General features: G+C 41.9%; 1 long non-coding RNA gene across 4 annotated transcripts in view; it reads left to right on the forward strand.

The window, feature by feature from the left end:
• Positions 1 to 1694: 1694 nt before the first annotated feature.
• The window catches only part of LOC308585331, a 31038-nt gene continuing 9844 nt past the window's right edge, over positions 1695 to 22888 (forward strand). The window contains exons 1-4 of one of the 4 annotated variants that reach the window (XR_014007283.1): positions 11405 to 11500; positions 13524 to 13704; positions 15403 to 15534; positions 16659 to 16788. This is a non-coding gene — a long non-coding RNA (uncharacterized lncRNA). Of the gene's footprint in view, positions 1823 to 11404; positions 11501 to 13523; positions 13705 to 15402; positions 15535 to 16658; positions 16789 to 20303; positions 21546 to 22888 lie in introns of those variants that run through there. The other 3 variants (XR_014007285.1, XR_014007282.1, XR_014007284.1) reach the window with 3 other exon arrangements.

A 22888-nucleotide genomic window follows, 5' to 3' on the forward strand; every position in this document is an offset into this window, starting at 1 on the left:
TTAAAATATAGCTTGCTACTAGGAGTGCAGAATTACTATTGGAAGAAAGAACCCGCCCAGTCAGGGTTGGAAAAAAGATTTTAAAACAAACAAACTTGGGCAATATCTTGGTTTATTCCAAGTCTGATTCTGAGCCCAATTTCAATCTCTGATGATGTCATAAGGAATGTAACAGGATCTGTTCTGTTCCTGAACACACCCCCACCCACATATGAGATCACAGACAGTCAGAATTATACTAACATTGCTATGACAGTCATTGGTTCTCTTGACACTTGCCTGTCTTGGCATAAAAGAGCAAGCCAGGAAGGGCTGGCCAGAGGAGTGCAGACAGTCAAGACTGCCTCATTGGAGGAAGCTATAAACTCCTATAATCAATCTAAAAGTGGTGGAGAGGGTACATATTCTCTTTAAGGGGACCTACCTGGATTCTGAGGTTTTAGATAACTACCACCCATTATTGACTCTCTGCACTTGCCCAGCCAACCCTCCCCTGATTTGCCCTTTTTTATATAAGCAAACATTTTCCATTATCTACCACCCTCAGCCTTATGATCTGTGGAGGAGACCCTACTCATGCTTCTGCCTATGGCTGTGGTTTGCAATTCAGTGACCTGGGATAGGACCTTATTTTCTGTGGCACCCTGGTTGTAGAACCCTCTGCTGTTCAAAAGACCGTCCTCATGTTACCTGGCATTTATCATCAGGGAATGATGTTACTGCTCCTTCAGAAAGTGAGCTGAGAATGTTCTGCTTTCTCTTGATTTTTAGTTGTGTGTGCGCACACACACACACACACACACACACACACACACAGAAAAAGACAATTGTAAGGAATACACACAATTGTGTGTATTCCTTACAATTTGCTGACCTGGGATCTCCTTGGGATGAAGGGTGGTTTAAAAACATAACAGAGGGATAGAACATATTAGAATATATGCTAATTCACCATGAATACATTGTGCATGGGTATTCTGAAGGCTGCGTATCTCTCATCCATAATGCACACAATTTCCCTCCTGTCTGTAATAGATAAGGATCTGCAGAGCTCCCTTGAGAAATGTCACTTACTGAAACTATTTTTGCTTCCCTTGAAATTCCTTGGAAGTCCCTTCATGAAGAATGAGGCTTTGAGGCTGCAGGAATTTGTTGCTCTGAAGATAAATGGGACTCACCTTCTCTGTATCAGAACCCACTTCTTTGCAGTGAAGCTGTTCCAGTGTCAGAATTGCTGCTGTTGCGAGGAAATCTCATAGAAGAGGCGGGACAGGGAGGAATAAATTGAGCACAAAAAAGGACACTCACCTTGGGGATACAAAAACTTTGAATGGGTGGTGTTCCGACATCATCAAGTGTTAGGGGAAGAAGTATTCTGAGATGCCTAGCCCTTGACTCTCAGCTTGCGAGTAAGGGCTTCAGCCAACCTGAGATTTATACATGTGCACACAGAAGATCCCATGTCCAATCCTTAATATTTCCAGTTAAAGAAGATCTGATTGCAGGACTGGGGTAGATCTGTGCCTGAAACCTTTGAGAGCTGCTTCCAAAGTAGGCAACATTGAATCAGATGGACCAGTATTTTGACTCAGGGTGAGACAGTTTCATATGCTTGTTTCATTAGCCTTTTGTGACCTCACACATGGGTGGGTAGAGATGTGGTTGCCTAGGTAATATTTGTGTACCTTACTTATGGAGGGTTTCCCAGAAAAGGATTGAGCTGTTTGGTCCTCAGAGAATTCTGCTAAGTTACATTTTTTCAAGAAGATAAAGTGTTTTCTATGTTTTGATCAGGAGCCTCAAGCATATCACCATAAGTAAGGTTAAGTGTATTAACACAATAGTTGCATGGAAAACTTCCCTTTGTAACTGCATGTGAAGACTCACAAATGTCACTAGATCTGTAGCTTGGGCTAAGATGATGATGATGATGATGATGATGATGATGATGATGATGATAACAATGTTGTTGTGTTGTTGTTGTTGTTGTTGTTAATACCCTGCTCATCTGATTGGGTTGCCCCAGCCACTCTGGGCAGCTTCCAGTTTATATATAAAAAAGTAAAACCTTAAACCTTAAAAAGCTTCCCTATACAGGACTGCCTTCAGATGTCTCCTAAAGGTTATATAATTACTCATCTCCTTGACATCTGATGGGAGGACATTCCACAGGGTGGGCAAAGCTATGGAGAAGGCCCTATGCCTGGTTCACTTCTTGCAATGAGGGAACCACCAAATGTTATCTGAAAGGTAACTGCATTCTGATCCATCCACATCTAGGAGGTGTGGATCACACCAGTTTTGTATGAGTATTTGCTAGGGACAAATCCCTCGATGATCCCTAGTTCCCAAGCAGTCTCCCATCTGACTGGCCCGTACCCCTACCCATGATTGCCTATACTAGCTATGAGAACTAAAGCTCACTATTAGCTGAGAGTCTTCATTGCACATATCCTTCCATAGGAGGACTGCAAGTGAATCACTAATGGCCTGAGAAGTCACCAACCATGTTTGTCATGTGCTTAGCTGGACAAAGAACAGTGTCTTGGGCAATTTATTTGCATTGTATATTTGCATAGGCGCCGACTCCATGGGGCTTGAGGGGGCTCGAGCCCCCTCAAAAAAATTTTTGGGGGGGCTCAGCCCCCCCAATAATCTCGGGCGGGCGCCCTTTCAGCAGAGCGCCGCCGCCGTCCCCCGCCTCCTCCTCACCTGCTCCTTCGCCAGCCAGCCAGCCGCGCGCCCTAATCGGAGGCACTGCCGGAAATCCCGCGAGAACAGGGGAATCCCGACTGGCCACACCTCCCAGCCAGCCAATCGGCTGGCTGGGGGGCGTGGCTTGCCCTATTTAGGGCCGGAGCCACTTTATTTGCATATTCATGAGCTTATTTATTATTCATGAGCTTTCCCGGGCCCCCCCAATATTTTTTCTAAGTCCGCGTCCCTGTATATTTGCAGGCTCTGAGGCACGCCCATCAGTAGTTTAATTGGAAATGGACTTGACTCATTGTCTATCTTATGGCAGGCACATGGCTTTATAGAAACGCCTTGGCCAGTAACAATACAAATAAAGTCAAAGGTAATTCTTATCAGTTACCCTGTTCAATAGTTTGTGACTGCCATTAGTTTTTATTACACAGAGAAGTCACTTTGGAAGACTGCCTATATATCTTGTAAATGTGAGGCAGTTCCCTGCCTTGCATGTTGATTTGGTGGCCTTGGTTGCTGTCTATTCTCATTGCTTCTTTCTTTCTTAGTCACTATGGTGTGTTACACAAATCAAGGGGCAGGTGCCTTTTGATTTTGTTTCCTAACTCCCCACTGCTCTGCTGGAAACCAAGGACTAAAATTCTAAATTAAAATTCTAAAGCAAGCCTCATGAGGAACAGTTGAAGGAACTGGATATGTTTAGCCTGGAAAGAAGGAGACTGAGAAGAGATATGATAGCCATCTTCAGATATATCAAAGGCTGTCACAGGGAGGAGGGAACAAGCTTGTTTTCTCCTGTTCTGGAGGGTAGGGCTCAAACCAACGGCTTTGACCTACAAGAAAGGAGATTCTGAATGAACGTCAAGAAGAACTTTTTGACAATAAGAGCTGTTTGGCAGTGGAACAGACTCCCTCAGGAGGTTGTGGACTCTCCTTTCTTGGAGGATATTAAGCAGAGGTTGGATGGCCATCCGTCATGGATGCTGTAGCTGAGATACCTGCATTGCAACGGGATCCCTTCTAACTCTACAATTTATGATACTATGATTCTATGAAATCTCCTGACTGATGAGGAAAGCACATGTTTTTAAGATATAAACCTTGATACATGTGGCATTTCCATTCACCAATCCTTTGGATTTGGCATGGGGCAGTGGCTGTCAAACCTTTGCTTTCAGGGAACACCTCTCATATTGACTTGTTGGCCAAGGAGCTCCTGTGCATCCATCACAGAAATGTGGATTCTGGGAGATGCTTCAGGGCACATTGCCATACATTGTTGAGTGGGCCTCCCTGGGACCACATGTGGACTAAAAGTAGGCTCTCAACAACTGTACATAGGGGAAGATAAGAATTGGCATGGCAAGCTGGCACGAAGCTTGTCCTTTATTAATTTATTGCAAATTATGAATAACCTCCCCTCAAGAATTGCAAGATGATATAACAACAAAAACATACTGTATTGGCCTGAATATAAGCCTCACCCCCCCCCCCAAATTCTGACCATGAAAAGTTAAAGTGCGGCTTAAATTCGCGACCTTACAAAAATTGGCTTTTACAATATCGCTGCTGCAACAGACATACGATAAAATGGAACGGGTGTGAGTGCCTGCAGAATTTCAAGGGAGTGGCTTATATTCGGATATTGTCTTTTTTTTTATCCCCACCCCCCACCCCAAATTTAAAAGGTGTGGCTTATATTCAGGTATGGCTTATATTCGGGCTAATACGGTATATAAAGCGATTTCTTTTTTAAAAAGTCAAATCCGATACATGTAGACTGGGATAAAGAAGCCTGCAGTTAAAAGGCTTGTTGAAAAAGTAAGGTCATCAATGGGTGTTGCAAAGACAACAGAGACAGCAACTGACTGATATGCAGCAAGTTCCAAAGGCAGGTGTCACAATCTTGACTGTGAATTCTAGAAGACATGTTCTCTGCCTTGCAGGCCTTTTCCCACATGGCCTGGGAGTGTGGGGTCCTGACTGACTCTTGCGTTGGGGTATTGCTTACAGGGGGCAGGGTTGTTGGGGAGGCTGCTGCTGTTATTGTAATAATAATAATAATAATAATAATAATAATAATAATAATAATAATAATAATAATATAATATTTATTTACACCCGCCCATCTGGCTGGGTTTCCCCAGCCACTCTGGGTGGCTCCCAACTGAATATTAAAAACATGATACAGCATTAAACATATATTTTTTGTATATTTAGTTTAGATCCTATTATGATTTATGTGGAAATTGTTTGTTTGATTGTGTATTTTTTGATGTTTTACTTATTGCATATGACTACTTTTGTTAGGCTGTAACTGTATACTTTTTCATGTTGTAAGCCGCCTTCAGCATGGATTGAACTATGGAAAGGCAGCATACATATGTATGCCGCCACATGAAAGGTCAAATTTTGCATGGAACAGACCACATGGTGAGATAGTATCTGCAAGAGGCCTTATGCTGCAGTGCAGGGTTTGGTTGAATGTTTGAGGGAGTATTTTAGGTATCCTGGTCCCAAGCTGATGACAAAAATGTCCCGATGAGTAGGCAAGGCACAGCATTTTTTCTTACTAATCTTCTCATCCAGAAGCACAAAACATTTCTGAGAAACACCAGCAACCCATAAAATACTATGACTATTTTCAATGGCTTTCCTAATGCACTTTCCCTCTTAAATAGTGATCTTCTTGTAGGGTTTCTTTCCAAGAAACAAACAAATAAAAGAAAGACAGGACCCCAGAAACCATTGCATTCGATTTGGCAATCTCAGTCCACAAGGGAATGAGAGACAGAGCCTCATAATTCAGTTGACTCACATTTCCTGCCTATAAATGGCTCGGGCCAGACAATGGGAAATGGATAAGGACAGGATTATGGAGGGTGGGTCATTTCTTATCTGCTAAATGTAACATTGTTTAGCTCTGAGTTGATTCAGCTGATTCTGGGGAGCATACTATAATATGTGGTCTGAAGCATGGTTCTGATTCCCCTCGTCACCTGAACTAAATGGTATCTCTTCTGTAAAAGCACACCTTGCCTTTTAAGCAGGTTGTACATGCCACAATATAAATCGGGTCCTCCCTTAAAGAGGGCACGTATTGTAGTAAGACCTGGAAAACTGACACCCTGTGTTGTGGGTGGGTACAAGTGGTCAGCCACAACACCTGATTGGTAGGTCCCTCATAGCTGGGTACAATCTGGCCAATGGGACGCAGTCCAAATGGTCTGAGGGACCTATTTATACCCACAGCTTCCTGTTTCAGCACGTGCATTCGGAACACCCACCCACCTCTCCCTACTGTTAGGGCTTTGTGTTTGACTTTGCTATGCCGTCGTGTGTTGTCTGTCATTGGGACAGGGGCACAGCAGGAATTTTCCCTACTTGGCTGATTGGCTGTTGCCATTTGGGTTCACCTGCCGTGTAGCAAATCGTCACAACTTGTAAGGTTGCGGATAGGCTCTTGCTCAGGTGATAAGGATGGGAGAACGCTCTCACCATCCCTATGCAAAGGGAAATCCGTTAAAGGAATCCAGGGACTCAATGGTTTGGTCAACCCCTGACAGGGGGTTGTGCCCATGCCTGAGTCTAGGGGGACATTTGGGTGGCGGAGATACCCTGTTCCCGGCTTTCTGCTTATCCAGGTGTTCACCCTTGGCTGACCTATGCTGGAACCAGAGCCTATGCAACCAGTCACTTTCTGTAATCAACAAAGTTGTGGCCTAAATTCTGCCAAAAGCAAACCAAAAATTTGAGTCAAGTGTGAATTTATTTAGGGGGGGAGGTTTCTGGGTCTGAGTACCCAAATCAGATTCAAGAATATGTAACTCCAACAAGGTATCCTTGTCTGCGCCACTATCACCTCTTTGTAGCATGGTCAGTTCGTGAAAACTCTTGCTTGACACACTTCCAAAACCTGTCTTTAAAATGAAAAGTTAATGCATTCTTAAAAGGTGGTGCTTCATATTTGGTTTCAGGCAGAACTCTCACTTATAGTGCATCTTTCTGCTTAGTGTCTTCCCTCTCCCCCTGCAAAAGATGCAGTTATTATCTTCCTTATTCAGTGAAAGAGGGGGAGGGAACTTTGTTTTTAAAGCTGGATTACCTTAAGGCTTCGAGGCATTATGAGGTAGCCATCGATTGCATTTGCATGTGTCCCTGCTTAAAATATGGCTGCCTTCTAGACCTCATAGCTTCCTGAAAGCCCCTGAGAAGAGAGGACCTCAAAGTGCAGACAACCCTGGAGGCTGTCTGTGGAGTGCCTTATATCTGGTGACAAAGGTTAAAACCAAATTGAAAGGAATTCCTTTTACCTTTTTTATTTTAAAAAAATGTGTTGCTCTTAGGCCCCTCCAAGGCAGTCTCGGGCTGTCTACACTTTGTGGCCTTCTCAAATGCTTGCGGGAAATGCTGGCAGCCAGGAAGGCTGCAGAATACAGCACAAGAATTGTTTTTAAAATTCAGACAAGAATGAAGACACACAAAACTTAGTTACATCGTAATGTTATGGAGACTTAAGGTAAATGTGAAATCTGTGCACCCCCTGAAATTTCCTCCCCAATAGCAATGGTATTTTCTTTTTGCCTCTTCTCCCTCATATATGGTCTAAAAGTGAAAAATATTGGCACAGGCTTAGTTTTGCTCATGCAAATCCAGTAGCTGCATGAGCAATATACTCAGGGCTGCATGTCTGGCACACAATTCTCCAAGCTTGCTACTTGCCACAAAATCCCATTCCCTAAGAATCCCAGGTGCTTGCGCTTGTTTATTGCTTTTTAAATATTCAGATTTTTGAAGATCTGTGAAGATATCCATGAAAGTGTAGGGACAGCACTTGCTGAATCTCAAATCTCAGTTCAATTGATAATAAAATTTCCTGTGCCCTGAAGGCAGGGCTTCACCGCCTTGTATAAGTCCATGTTCCCTTTCTACATGCCTATCAGCAAAATAGTAAAAATAACAAAATAAGTTGCACAAACTGAGAGCAAAGCATTTCCTTGATTTACACAACATGCATGCATCAAATAATTCACCTTTTGAATTGTTATAGTGCAGAGCACACACAACTTGCGTATAAGATATTTATTGTTTTGGTCATCCCCTGGGCTTTCAAAACTGATGACAACATGCACATGACCTTAAAGGCACTTACTTGGAAGAAAGGTCCAATGAGGGCAGGGTATACAATATCATCTTCGTGTTTCTTAAAGACACAATAAAAGAAACATATGAGAAACCTCTCAAGATACGCATCAGATACCGTCAAATTCTAATAGCTACTGTGTGTGTCAGCTATCAAGTAGTGTCAAATAGTTGAACACTACATAGGAGATATTGTTGAACACTGACTGCTGCTGTCTGTCAGTTATCAGATACTGTCAAATGTTGGCTGCTAAATGTTGGGGACTGTTCAATACTATCTGTTGACTCCATTATGGTTCTTCAGGTTCCTTTCAGTGTCGACTGCTACAGCAAAGTACTGATGTGGAATATATCAAATATCTACCCACTATTCTTACATCCATAGGACATTTGTTTTTTGTTTTCCCCCCTAATTCTATTTATTCTTTTCAGATATATACATTTCATTGATTTTACAGTCATTTTGACATTTTAAAACTTGACTTCCTTCCCCCCTTTCTGCAGTTCCTTAAATTTATTTTTAATATCTTCTGCATCTCCAAATTAACTTATCTTACTCATTTATTTATCTTCTTTAAATATATACTCTCATATAACTGCAGGTTATTACAACAATCCTGCCAGTGTTTTTATCTGTTTACAATTTGTCTGTAAATATTGAATAAAGCATTTCCATTCTTTTATAAAAAGTTTGTTATCGTGATTCCTTATTCTTCCGGTAAGTTTCGCCATTTCTGCATGTTCCATATTTTTTTGTATCCATTCTTCCTTTGCTGGGACTTCTTCTTCTTCTTCTTTCCATTTTGGGGCCAGTAACATTCTTGTCTCTGTGGTCGCATAGATGAATAAATTTCTATAGAGTTTTGGGAGTTCTATCCTTATAATTCCCATGAGAAAGGTTTCTGTTTTCTGTTTTTGTTTTACAAACATTATTTTAAACACTCATAGAACATTTGAATAACATTTCTTATCAAAATTTTCAAGGTAGAATTTTGAGGAAATGTTTGGAGGGTTTTTAGCGTTGATGGTTTTTTGTTATGCTGCATAGATGCAAGAGGCCTTACTAAACAACAATACAGCTTTCAAGGACAGTGTTTCTTATGTTTGCACCTCTGCACCATTGTAGCACGTGTTATAGAATGTGACTCCACCCCGCTGAAAATGCATTGTGTAGCAACAAGCTTTCCATGTGGAGGCCTATATACATAATTATTTCTCCCCCCTTCCAATAAAGGGTGGGTGGTACGAACTTTCTCATCTTATGGGATATTTGTGTTACTTTGTACTGGCAGAGTACAGGAGATGAGTGCATTGGCTGGTTAAAAGAAATACTTTCCAACTCTTAATTTGAAATTTGAGAGGGAGGGTGTGGGAGGTGTGGGGAATGACTGAGAATCACCTACCCGCTCTTCCACTCATGCAAACTTCTCATGGATCAAAGAGCCTTCTGTCAGCACAGTTGGATACAACCTTTACATTGTGCTACATTTGAGTTTCATTCTTCAATTCGAAATACTCTCCTCTGGGTGTATTCTGGGTGAGTTTCCAGGCATTGTGTAAGATGCTTTCATTCAGAGCTGGGTCTGGTGGCTAGGGATGGGAAAGGATAATTAACATGCTATTTCCCATCCTGAGTCCTATGCTCATCTATCAGGGGAATGGCTGATTTCCTATTTATTGTGTCTCTCTGTATGGCATTGTTTCCTTCTCCAGGGGTTCCTCTGACCCTTCTGAGTGTCTTTTCAGTGGCTATGAGGGACTGCAACAGATAGCATCACTGGGAAAATCCCTTTGCATACTTGAATTACTGCATGCTGCCCATTCTATATCCTTTGCATATGAATTACTGTGCAAAGTCCAAGTGTCAGGGACTGTGCTGAGGAGGACTGCACTGAGGAGGAATGGTGGGAGCCATCCCCCTCCCCCTGGTCCTGCTCCTGGTCCTGAATCTTCCCAGGAGCAGGAGGACAGTATAGATTTGGAACAGTGGTTTGCAGAGGGGCATAGTTCAGAAGGCAGAAGCTGGGAAATACTGGATGGGGAACAGCTAGGAGAAGTGACACTGGAAGAGAGAGGGTTAACAGATTCACAGTCACTGGAGAGCATTCCTCCGATCTCCCCAAGGTCATGAGGAGCTCAGAAAATTTCAGAACGGAAAGCACAGAGGGTACAAAATGTAGGAGTGAGCAGATTAAAAGGGACGGAGTGGGTGTAAGCTTAATTGGGAGCGCTACCATTCTGGGTGGACACTTTATTTTGTCCTTCACTGTGTTTATTAAAGAAACTAACTGGTAAGAATTCCTTTCATTTGATCTGCTCATTTATGACCACGGGGGAGGAGCCGATTCCCCAAAGCCTGACATTGGGCAATGTAGACATTCTTAAAATAAATACATTTTTGTCCCTGTGGGATCACAGATTGCATATGAATGTCCATCCAGATGCACATCTGCATCTCAATGAACATCTGGATCTAAGTCACCCATTGCCAGCCTCACTTATTTGGCAGAGTGTTGATACAGAGGAGGCCTGTTACTTCAGCTGCCGACATTTTACCCTGCATGGCATTCTGCAAAGAAGCCAATTCAGTTGCTGCCTCAAGGACATTCCTGCATCCTCTAATCTCTGCTTATTACATACAGTCCAATGGCACCACACATTAGCCTCCATGTTAAAAACACCCTAACATGATTGAGTTCCTGCAGGCAAGTGCAAGTTGTCACTTTGGATTGTCGGTTCTTTCAGCAGCGACTCTTCTGCGGTTTGCTCTGGACGCATGGCAAACTGTTTCAAGGGACAGGAAGTTTACACTTGTCATGGTGTTTTGGCAAGGAGAGACTTGATCTAGTAGCAGGGGAAGGGTACAAAAGAAGAGCGAGATGTACCCTTAAAAATAAAAAATAAAAGCACAGAGTTCTGTTTTCTAATTGACATATGACCTTCCTCAAAGGTAAAATCCATCTACAACTGTCTCCGGAGGACAGAAGCAAAAAATATTCTGAAGCACTTAAGTAGTGAGAATTAGAACTTTGGCAGCCTGCTATTGCAGGTGAGCTAAGTAATTTATGAAGACTATGTCACCCTGTTATTTTAGGCTGAATAATTACTCTGACATTCCAACATCACTTCTTCTTTTTTTTAACAGAAAGCAGCCCTTTTAAAATTATATCTGCAGCTCTTCATCAATCTCTGAAAAGCCTGGTGGGATGAGAACCGATTGCTGAATTAAAGCATGTTCCTATTTAAAATGATTTTCATTCAAATGTTTTTGGCACATCATTAAGGATAACCCTTCTCATGGTAGTGCAAGAGAGTTTCCACCCTCTGTGATATTCCATATCAAGTACATTATGACTAGTGCCACACTGAAATCTCTCCTCCAGTTTCTCAAAAGTTTTCTTCCCCTGCGAAAGATGCTTCATTCCCCCCCCCCCCGCCCATGTCCTTTATAATTTATTTAGGGTTGTGAAAGTTTGAGCTTCCTTTATCATTGTGAGGTGGTTGCAGAGAAGCCTAAACAGGTCATCTAATTATTTCATATATTTCTTGATAGACTTCAGACCAGAACAATGGAAAAATGTCCCCCAGAGCCCACAACCCCGCTAGCAATTCTGTTCTGACTGTGATGTGACATGAGACATCTGCCCAGGTATACGATGCCATCTATGCAGAATTCTGAGGGAAAATTACCTCGCATGTGATGAAACAGATTTGTCAGGCTTAGCTGACCACACAGTGATTTCCCCTGAGATTCCTCTCCCAAGAAGATTTAAGGCCCATGAAGGGACCAGTCTGTAAATAATAGAGACCAGTTCTTTGCCTTTGTGATGCAATGGACTCAAATTAATCAGAAATCCATTAGCCTGTGCTTTAAGTAACTTAGCTGCCAATATGTGACAAAGCTGATAGTTGATTGTAGTCAATTTATGATCAAGTGGGAATAATGGTGAGCCAGTTGGGGAAAGGCATTCTTGCCAATTCTTCCAAACCTTAAATGTGTTTGTTTGATAATTTTTGAATGCAATTTATTTTCTCATTAATTGTGGGGTATGCGTTGTTGTTGTTTTTCTTGTTGCTGTGTGTTTTTTAAAAATTAAAAGCATGCAACATTTACACAATTACAAAAAAGCAGTAAAAAATTGTGGTTAAAAAAAATACAGGAGATGTGTGTGGGGTTTCTGGCAGCACTATTTATGGCAGGCAATGTATTCACAGGGGCTTATGCAACCAAATAAGGTAAAATGAAGTACATGGTCTGCTGCCGCTTTACACACAGGAAACATTGCAGTATGTTCAAGCTTTAGCACTTACATCACATGGACTGATTGACAGCAAATGACATTCTTTGTTTTTCGTCATGCATCATTTTGTCATACACTGAGAGAAGTGAGGTTATAGGGAACCGGGAAGAGTGCCTTCTCAGTTATCGTGCCCGCCCTGTGGAACATCCTCCCATCATATGTCATGGAGATAAGTAACTATGCAACCTTTAGAAGGCATCGGAAGGCAGCCCTATATAGCGAAGTTTCTAATGATTGATGTTTTCTTATGTTTCTGTATATGCTGGAAGCGGACCAGAGTGGCTGGGGCAACACAGTCAGATGGGCGATGTACTACTACTACTACTGCTACAACAACAACAACAACAACAACAACAACAACAACAACAACAACAACAACAACAACAATTTATTTATACCCCACCCATCTGGCTGAGTTTCCCCAGCCACTCTGGGTGGCTTCCAACAAAATATTAAAACACAGGAGTCCATCAAACATTAAAAACTTCCCTAAACAAGGCTGCCTTCAGATGTCTTCTAAAAGTCTGGTAGTTGTTGTTCTCTTTGATATCTGGTGGGAGAGCGTTTCACAGGGTGGGTGCCACTACCGAGAAGGCCCTCTGCCTGGTTCCCTGTAGTTTTGCTTCTTGCAGGGAGGGAACTGCCAGAAGGCCCTTGGCGCTGGACCTCAGTGTCCGGGTAGAACAATGGGGGTGGAGACGCTCCTTCAGGTATTATTATTATTATATTATTTCCACAATGCACGGTAGCTCTGGTGAACATTTCAGATTGACCAGTAGGTAAGGGAAGGGAGGAAGGAAAGACAGTTTTCAGCAATTGTGAATAAATGAATACCCTTGGCTTAGTTCTACTCAGAGCAGTTTGTAAAGTTGAAATGCTACGTTTTCCTGGTGACTAAAGAATAAAACCCTGCTTTCACACTCACAATATTCTAAAAGGCTTGAGCTGTATTAATTGATTCATCAACAAAGCTAATTGAAAGGCTACATGCATAAATGGCTTTGGGAGCCTGACATAAAGTGGCTCATTAACTTTAGCCATACAGAGTAGCTAATGTTCTAAAAGGAACATCTCCCACTAGTGGCCCCAGAGGAACACTTCCATCCATTTTTAAAACTGGCATACAGTACATGCCTATGTGGAAATTGTAACGAGATGCTCACGCAAAGGGAGAGGGTCTTGCACAAGGATCATGTAGTTCTGAAGCAGAGCTAAACTGCAGGAAATAAATATGGCCAAGATGTATGTGATGCCACAGTGGTGGCTGGTGCCCATTAGAACTGATAGACAGGTCAACAGTGAGTGGAGCCAGAGCCAATGGCAGGCAGAGTCAGTTAATTCAAGCTTTGTTCTCCTCCTCCTCACTACAAGGGCAACATTGAGACTACAAGGAGAAGGAAGCTGCCAGGCAGTGCCCCGGGCTAATTGTAAGAAGGCAGGCAGGCAGATTGGGGAGTGGTGTGTGTGAATGAAGGCAGGCTCAATGCCCCATTTGTTCCAATGCACTAGGCTCCACTGTGATGCAAATACCACAATGGTGAAGGATGAGGAGGTAAAGTCGGTTATGATTCATTGGGCTAAAGATTTTGGGTATAATATACAGCTGAGTGATTGGGAAAAAATATGGAAAGAGGGTTTAAAGTTTACTGCATGCAATGCCTTAAAAGAAAATGTGATGAAAATGATGTATAGATGGTATATTACACCTGTTAAATTAGCTAAAATGTATAAAGTTAGCAATAAATGTTGGAAATGTAAAGAAAAAGAAGGAACATTTTATCACATGTGGTGGGAATGTAAAAAAGTGATAAGCTTCTGGGAAATGATATACAATGAGTTAAAAAAATGTTGAAATATACATTTATAAAGAAACCAGAAGCATTTTTACTGGGCATTGTAGGAAGTGATATAAACAGAAAAGAATATAAGCTGTTTTTATATGCAACAATGGCAGCAAGAATATTATTGGCACAAAAATGGAAGCAAGAAGAATTACTGACGAAAGAAGAATGGAGGATGAAATTAATGGAATATGCAGAACTAGATAAACTAACAGGAACTATTTGAAATCTGCGGGACCAGAAATTCACAGAAAATTTACGAACTATTTGAAAAGTAATTGTGATGATCAGACTACGTTTGTAGGTTTGCAAGAAGTTTTGTGAGGTGTATTATTGGAACTATTGCAAAAATGGATAAAGGGGAGGATGGTTAGTTAAGATAATTAAAGGCAATATGAATTTAAGAAATGCATAAGAAGTGGTCAAAATGGTGTATCAGCAGAAGTGCTGATGGAAGTCCAAAAAAAAAGATTGTATAAGTGGTGAAGTTTTGTGGTATGTACTATAATTTATATGTTAAAATTAATAAAAATTATTATTAAAAAAAGCAAATACCACAATGGTTGCCCTCAGGGACTCTACAAAATTCCTGTAAGATAGAAGACCTCATATAAGGAATATGCTTAAGACTAATTAACACATCAGTGGCAGACTTTGGTCTTTCATATTTCAGTGGTGCCCCGTGCAAGCTCCAAATTTGGCACCCTACATCTCTCACCTTCCATTCTGCTCAATTCACTATGTCACATTTTTGCACATCTTATATTACCATTTGTGCACATGCTTTCCCCCTAATGTGCATGTTTGCTTTTGGGTGCGAATTCCTTGGTTGGGGTACTGCAACAAAAAAATCCAGAGAGGTGTGATCTTCGAAATATAAGCTCTGTTCATGCATTGGTTTGGGATGTATGAGTTAGACCGACTCTGATTAAAATTCAAACTGTATGAGTTTCTCCCTCATCTCTGCCCACCATCTGCTTCATCTTTCACTGGCATCTTCGACATGTGCAAAGCCTCATAATCAGACCTTAGCACTGAGGGGCAAAATGAATGTGTGTGTGTGTGTGGAGTAACATGGAGGAACATGGCAGTCTGACCCATTCTTTCATTCCTAACCAACCTCACCCTGCCATTGGGTGCCAGTCTTCATGTGGGACTTTGAAACCCTGCCCATTATGTTGGATGATGCTCTAGATGTTCTCTTCAGAGCAAAGAGTCCCAACCCAGAGCCAAGGCTAGGCAAAGGCAAGATCATAGTCTCCTTTCCCCTTTCGGTGTTGTTGAATAATGAGAAAATATGCTGCAATGCAGCATTTCTTGTTTGTTACACATAGTGAACCTCTTTGGCATATTTGGAAATATGCTTCAGACATCCCTGGACGTTACGGTAAGGTTTTTGCCATTTGCAGGAAAGAAAGTTCCCTCCTGCCTTTATGGAGTGTGACATCAATATTGCATAAGGATCTTTGTGAATGAAGCAGCAACTGGAGAGACAGATGACCCATTCATGAAAGAAATGGAGAAATCAGAACCTTCCCAAGGTATTGTATCAAAATGAAATGAATATTGCAGGAGGCAGTTAAGCACTCCTCCCCCCTGAAAGGCACTACCCGCAGTCTTTTTTCTTTTTTTTTACTCAGCCCACAACACATTTAACCCAAGACCTCTCCCTGACCGCTGAAACCTTTTTATAGTGCAAGAGGGAGGGAAAAGGAAAATGCCATCTGTCTCTTTGTGAATGCGCATTGGTATGTCTGAGAGCATGGGGGGAGAGACTTGCTGGTAGAATCTCTCTGCCTGACTATGTGTGATGATGGCAATTTTAACCAAGAGATGAAGATTTGGATTTAGAACAGATTAGAACAGGGGTGGCCAACTCTCAAGAGACTGCAATCTACTTTCAGAATTAAAAACTGGCAGTGATTTACCCTTGTTCTGGGGGCATTCAGCTCAAAGCTGTTGAGCTTTTTTGGGGAAGGAAAACCTCGTGGGGGGGGTTTCAGCTCAAAGTTGTTGAGCTTGCTTTACAGAGGAGAAAAGCCCCGTTTTTTTGGGGGGGGGGGCAGCTCAAAGTTACAGCTTTTTGGGGGGAGGAGAAAGTTTCATGGGGGGTTAAAAGCAAGGGGCAAAGGGGTAAAGTCACTCACAAAAAGATCACTATGGATCAAAACAGCAGCACATGGAAAGCTTCGTCTTCCCTTCCATAGATCATACAACAATGGAGGGCAGGGTGGGGCAGGAGTCAGTTTTAGTGACACTAAGGAAAGGGAGCCAGAGATCGACCACAATCTACCAAAACCTCGCGGGGATCTACCAGTAGATCGCGGTCAACCTGTTGGACATCCCTGGATTAGAAAATGCATTTGGTGCAGTGGTGGAGATTGCCCCATTGCCAAAACTGGCCCATCTATGCACAACATTGCATGCTCTAAGTGGCAGTCTCTCACCCAAGCCCGAGGCAGGGATCTTTCCAAATGTTTATTACATGAGATTATTTTAAACTGGGAGGAGGGAGCTGGTGACCCATCAGTTGTTGCTGCATCCCATAATCCTTGACCATTGGTCATAGTGGTTGGCACACATGGGCACTGTAGTCCAAAGTTTCTGAAGGGTACCAGGCTGGGAAAGACTGATGGGGAAGGCTGATCTTCTGTTTTCAAAGCAGGTATTGATGGAGGGAGAGAGAGAGGAAGGGATGAAGAATTCCGAAGAAAAACCAAACAACTTATGAATAACATACTGTCCATTCAATTAAGGCTGCAACACGTTGACAGAAATTTTGATCGATTAATCATGTGAGTTTTAGTCGAGTAATGAAATATGCACAAATGTGCATATTGGGTAAACAATATTTCTGAAGTAAGAACCATACATTATTTGCGCCTTAGAGGAGGAACTCATCTGTATGAGAAAATGGAGGGCACCTCTTTTACAATGGTGCTTGCCACCTTCAGTTTTTAGAAGCATATATAAAAAACTAAAACGCTGCTGTCTAAATAACCAGAGCAACATCTTAGTCAATTAAAAATTGTTTTAATGGACTAATCTAAATGGTCATTCAGTCGAACATTACAACTCTGATTAGAATATGTATACCTGACATGTTTTAAAAGATTTGCTTTTCACAAGGAAAAATAATGTTGCACCTGTAAATGGCAATAATAAATTATTCCCAACGAGCCATAAAGCAAAATGACATTGTAAGACTTTACTGTGTATTCATAGGATAGTCGTAGGCCATCAATTATGTCAAAATGTACAGGCCACTTTTTCTGCCCAAAGACATGCTCAGAGTGGCTAACAAAATAGGTAAGGTAAAAGGCACATGGCCTAAACATTTGGAAAGGGACACCATGTTTAGGTGTTTATTTTGTTCTCACTGGAGGAAAAATGGGATGTTCAAACAATAAAGAAAGGATTTTGTGGTGAATAAAATGTACGTTTGTTGTTATAAAACTTTGACTTATACCAAATAATACATTTATCTATACTAGATTTTGGATCCTTGCCTTCAATATCTTTATATCAGATTTTTTTAAAATATATATATATATATGCTATAGTCCTTTATGCAGAGTGGCTGCTGCTTCTCTTTGCAAGTGAGTGGAACTCCCTGACCCAGATTTTCCTCCCTCCACTACCAATATGAACGCAAAAGAAAAATTAACCATAAATGCACTTTGCTGTGGATGCAGTTTTTTTTAATCTTGCTGCGTTCTCTTTTCTTTACTATCTTATAGCATACATATACATTTATATGGTTCTGGTCTGCCTAGTGAATGCTAATTTTAGTCCACAGATTGCAAGCTTTTGCTTCCTTCAAGGTCTGCATTGCACAGACCTAACTCCAGCTGTATCCTGTTGGCTTTGATGTTTAGTGGAGAGCCTAGGGTAAACATAAAGAAACAACCAAGCTTTGGAACTGTAAGGAAAGTCCAGGTTCTCAGGCCACACGTTAGCACTTTGCTCTGGCAGTCTACTCTACCTTCCATAAGTTGTTGATACACTTCCAAGGTTCACAGATGTGGCACTAGAGTAACTTGGCAATATGAGTTTCGTACAGCAGTGGAGAGTCAGATATTGTTGGGCTCCAACTCCAACCAGCCCCCACCAGCATGGGAGTTGTAGTCCAACAATTTTTGGAGAGCCACACATTCCCCACTACTGGTCTAGTAGAAACCCCCTACAAAGTATAGTACAGCTGTACAATAACATACAGTGTGATAGTCTGCTTTTACCCATAGTAAACCACTGACATCAATGAGCATGACTACATTAGAATGCCTACACAGCAATGCCTTCTCCTATGGTCTTCCCCCAGTAGCACATGTTGGGAACATTGCTGGAGGGGAGAGGGCAGCACAAGACTAAAGCTGCAGGCAGCGAGAAGAAGAAGAAGAAGAAGAAGAAGAAGAAGAAGAAGAGGAGGAGGAGGAGGAGGAGGAGGAGGAGGAGTTTGGATTTGATATCCCGCCTTTCACTCCCCTTCAGGAGTTTCAAAGCGGCTAACATTCTCCTTTCCCTTCCTCCCCCACAACAAACACTGTGAGGTGAGTGGGGCTGAGAGTCTTCAAAGAAGTGTGACTGGCCCAAGGTCACCCAGCAGCTGCATGTGGAGGAGCGGAGACACGAACCCGGTTTCCCAGATTACGTGACTACCGCTCTTAACCACTACACCACACTGAGAGGCTTGGACAATAGGTACAGCATCTGCCATCTCCTGTTTTGCCCTTGCAAATGGCTTCGTTGTAACAGACAAGCATTGCCTTAATTTCAGAACATGTAGTTTGGCCCTAACCTCTGTCCATTATCATCAGCTGGGTCAGACCTCAACTATCTCCTTCAGGAGCCTTTGGAACCATGAGAGGGTTTGTCAGTATCCTAAAAGCCAAGGGAGAATGGCTCTGATATTTATTTGTTTATTCCAGTGGTTGTTTTTTTTCCTGGGGGGGACACAGGGGTACGCATACCCCTAAACATTTTGTGAATCTAAGTTTGGCCTATTGAGGGGCAGTATTTCAATATGAGTAGGAAAATGAGGGTACCCCTAAACATTTATTTTTTTAGGGAAAAAGCACTGGTTTATTCCATATATATATACTACATTTATCCTCCCCATTTCACCCTCACAACAACCCTGTGAGCTAGGCTAGGCTAAGAGATGGTGACTAGCCCAAGGTCACCCAGTGAGCTTCATGGATGAGTGGGATTCGAACCCTAGTCTCCCAGGTCCTAGTCCAACACTCTAACCATTATGCCATGCTGGCTTTCATTGATATGTAGGATCTGCAACAATATGCTGCTGCCTGGAGAGTTTATCCTCAGGATTCCATTCCATTCCCTCTCTGTGTTTTTCCATTTTCACTCTTGAGTCAGCATTCTATGACCATTGAGCATGCTTCATCCTCGCTGAGCTCTTTTAGTGGTCCTGCTCCCCCAGCAAGGGTTCCCCCATTTTTGCCATTCTTCTGTAAACTTTGCTGTTTCTCCAAGTCCACTGATGTCTGCTCCTTGGATATGAGTGGTGATGCTCTGGCTTCATAAGCAACACCATTCATAACCTGATCATTGGAACTAGAGGGAGAAACAGACCTCCCTAGGAAAGGAATTCTATAAACATATCTTAGTACCAACGTTATGCCCCTTGTTGTTCCTTTCCTTCCTCTGCCTCCGTGGCTTTATTGTTTTGCCCTTTTCCAATATATGTTGTTACCTGTTGTTCATTTCGAGGAGGAAACTCTTTCAGCAGACACAGATTTCAAATAATGTTTGCTTGCTTTTCTGGAACACAGTGTGGGAGATTAAAGCCCAATCCCTGCCTTTGTTCTGAACATCCTGGTTGTTATCAGTTTAGGACAGATGTAATGCCATTTTGAGGTTGCTAGTGTCTGTCTGTGTTATACCTTGAATTAAGCTTTCATTCCATTGTCTTTTGAGACGTTAGTAAAAAAAAGAAGTCTAATTTTCAGGAATAAGGCTTTTAAAAAAATAAATAAATAAATGGTCTGATGAATATACTCTTTGTCCGATAATTTGCTCCTTTAAACAATTTGTAGAAAGTCAAATTTATTTTCTTTTTAATCATCTGCCATTTGTTTACATCCTCTCTATACTGGAAATGGTCCATCTTTGCAGCCATGTGGCTTCTGATCAGAAAACATCACATTGAAATATTGCTTTCTAATGGAAACAAGGAAAACTTTTGATTCCTTTCCAACATAAATTCAGTACTGAAAGCTGGTCTAGTAGCTAGAGATGTCGTATTTGCACGAGAGCTCTGTAATTCATTTAATCCTTCCTTTCTTTCAAGATGTCTGCTGCATCCACAATAACATCATCCAGTTCAACATTGGAGGGCATTGCACAGAACAGCACTCTCTGATCCCCTCTGCCATATCTGAGGCTCATAGATCCTCAAGGCCTGCTGTCATGTTTCTTCTGGTAAGGGCTCCATTTGTGGCCTGGAGAAAAATGTCTTCAAAAGCCACAAGCCAGGAGGACTCGCAAGCTCTGACCACACTATACACCGGGGGTGAAACATTTTTTAGCCAAAGTAGGTACAGCAACAGGTATGACACTTACCTTTGTGCATTTAGTTAGGGGTTTCCATGCCGATCCCCATGCTCACTTTCTCCAGCCTCTCCCATGGTTGCCATGGTGCAGCAAAGATGTGGTTTGGGCCTCTTGAATTTCTGCCTCTGAAAATATTCGCCTTTTTTCATGACCAGTTCACTCCTCCAGCCTTCTGCTGTTCTGGTGCTCTTTTTTACCCCATTTGTTAGGGCTTCTTTTTCTTCATTATATTATCCCTGCCGATCAGGGACCATGTGGTGATTTTGATGATGCCACAAGGCTGTAAAACAAACCATCATTGGCTACCTTATGGCACCTTGAAGAGCAAACAAGGCTCGCTGATAGTGAACAATTGTTTCTGGATCATTAACACCATCACTTTCAACAGGTCAACATGCAGGTCACTTTTAGAACCAAACTGAAAAATCAACCAAGCAAGGGGAGCTATTGACCAAAATGCATCACTCTTTTGGCTGGGCCCTTGTTGGATATCCTGATAAGGATATCTGCATGACTGCTGACTCAGAAAACCAAACATACAACATACAAGTTTACCTGTAAGACAGGTTAAAAAGTGCAGAAAAACAAAATGCCTCTCTTACCTATTTAGAAACCAAAGCGGGCATGCCAACACATCAAAAGTTCACTCGGTGCTTAAGGGTGTGAAACGAAAAGGTAATAGATAGATGTGTGGCGCATCAAGGGGGTTCTTCTCACAGCTTAACCCTTGGGGCAATCCTCTGATGAACTGGCAGTCACTTTTCATAACATGCATATGGATGAATGATTAAGATGATAATCCTGACATGAATGTTCATGTTGCAAAGCCTGGTTGCTGAAAACCATTACAGAAAAGGTTCGCCTTGGTTCTTTAGCTAGGGTATATTTAAATGAGCATTTTGTAGGTGGGTATATGAAGGATGGGGAACCAAAATTTTTCAGAGGAAAACCTTCTGAATTATATACCTATTGCATGGAAGCTGACAACTGGACAACAAATTCGATTATACATGGTGGTGATTTGGAATAATAAAGATATGATCCCCTTTAATCAATGGATTGATGACATGACAGCACTCGCAAAATACGAACAGACTGCTTATCGGTGCAGGCATTGTTTGGACAAATATATTGACATTTAGAAAGAGTTTATACAGAATACAGTAATTTATAAATATATGTCTTATGGCAATAATATTATTTATATATCTATATAATAATGTATGGAATTGTAACTGATGATATATATTGTATTATACTATTTCATACAAAGATATGGCAGCCCCATGTGACATGCAACATGCAATCGCACCCAGATAAACAGGTGCTTGAAAATGTGCGCAACATACCATTGCACTCAACAGAGACTCAGGATTGCCTCTGGCACTTACAAGGTGTGACCAGAAAGTTCGGTGAATAGTCACAGAAATTGGACAGCGAGAAATAGGCACAAATACAAGATGGGTGACACCTGGCTTGAGAGCAGTACATGTGAAAAGGATCTAGGAGTCTTGGTTGACCACAAACTTGACATGAGCCAACAGTGTGATGCGACAGCTAAAAAAGCCAAGGCAATTCTGGGCTGCATCAATAGGAGTATAGCATCTAGATCAAGGGAAATAATAGTGCCACTGTATTCTGCTCTGGTCAGACCTCACCTGGAGTACTGTGTCCAGTTCTGGGAACCACAATTCAAGAAGGACACTGACAAACTGGAACGTGTCCAGAGGAGGGCAACCAAAATGGTCAAAGGCCTGGAAACGATGCCTTATGAGGAACGGCTAAGGGAGCTGGGCATGTTTAGCCTGGAGAAGAGGAGGTTAAGGGGTGATATGATAGCCATGTTCAAATATATAAAAGGATGTCACATAGAGGAGGGAGAAAGGTTGTTTTCTGCTGCTCCACTCTGCTTGCTCTCCAGTCACTTCTGCTGGCTTGCTGCTCTCCCTGCTTTAGATGTTCCAGAAGTTCCAAGCATTCAGTTCTCATCCTTCTGAGGCTGCAGCAGAAGACCAACGTTCCAGTTTGTCAAAGGCTCGGCAAGCCAAGATCTTAGGCAAGCTGAATAATTCAAAAAGAAGCCACAGGATACAATCTATTCCCCAACACAAGTCCACCAGCTTCAATGGATTTAAGATTAGTTCTCCAATGAATAACTTTGAATGCCAAATGCGATAATGAAAAAGAAAAATCTGCTCACAGCATGTGCATGAAAGAAGGGGAACTGTATTTAACTTCATCTGGGGGGGGGGAAATAGTGAGGAAAAGATGCAAAGGCTATAATAATGGTTGGATCTGACGGGGGAAAAAATATGAAACTCA

This window comes from Podarcis bocagei, assembly GCF_964188305.1.
Source record: "Podarcis bocagei genome assembly, chromosome: 4".
In the NCBI taxonomy this organism is placed as follows: Eukaryota; Metazoa; Chordata; class Lepidosauria; order Squamata; family Lacertidae; genus Podarcis; species Podarcis bocagei.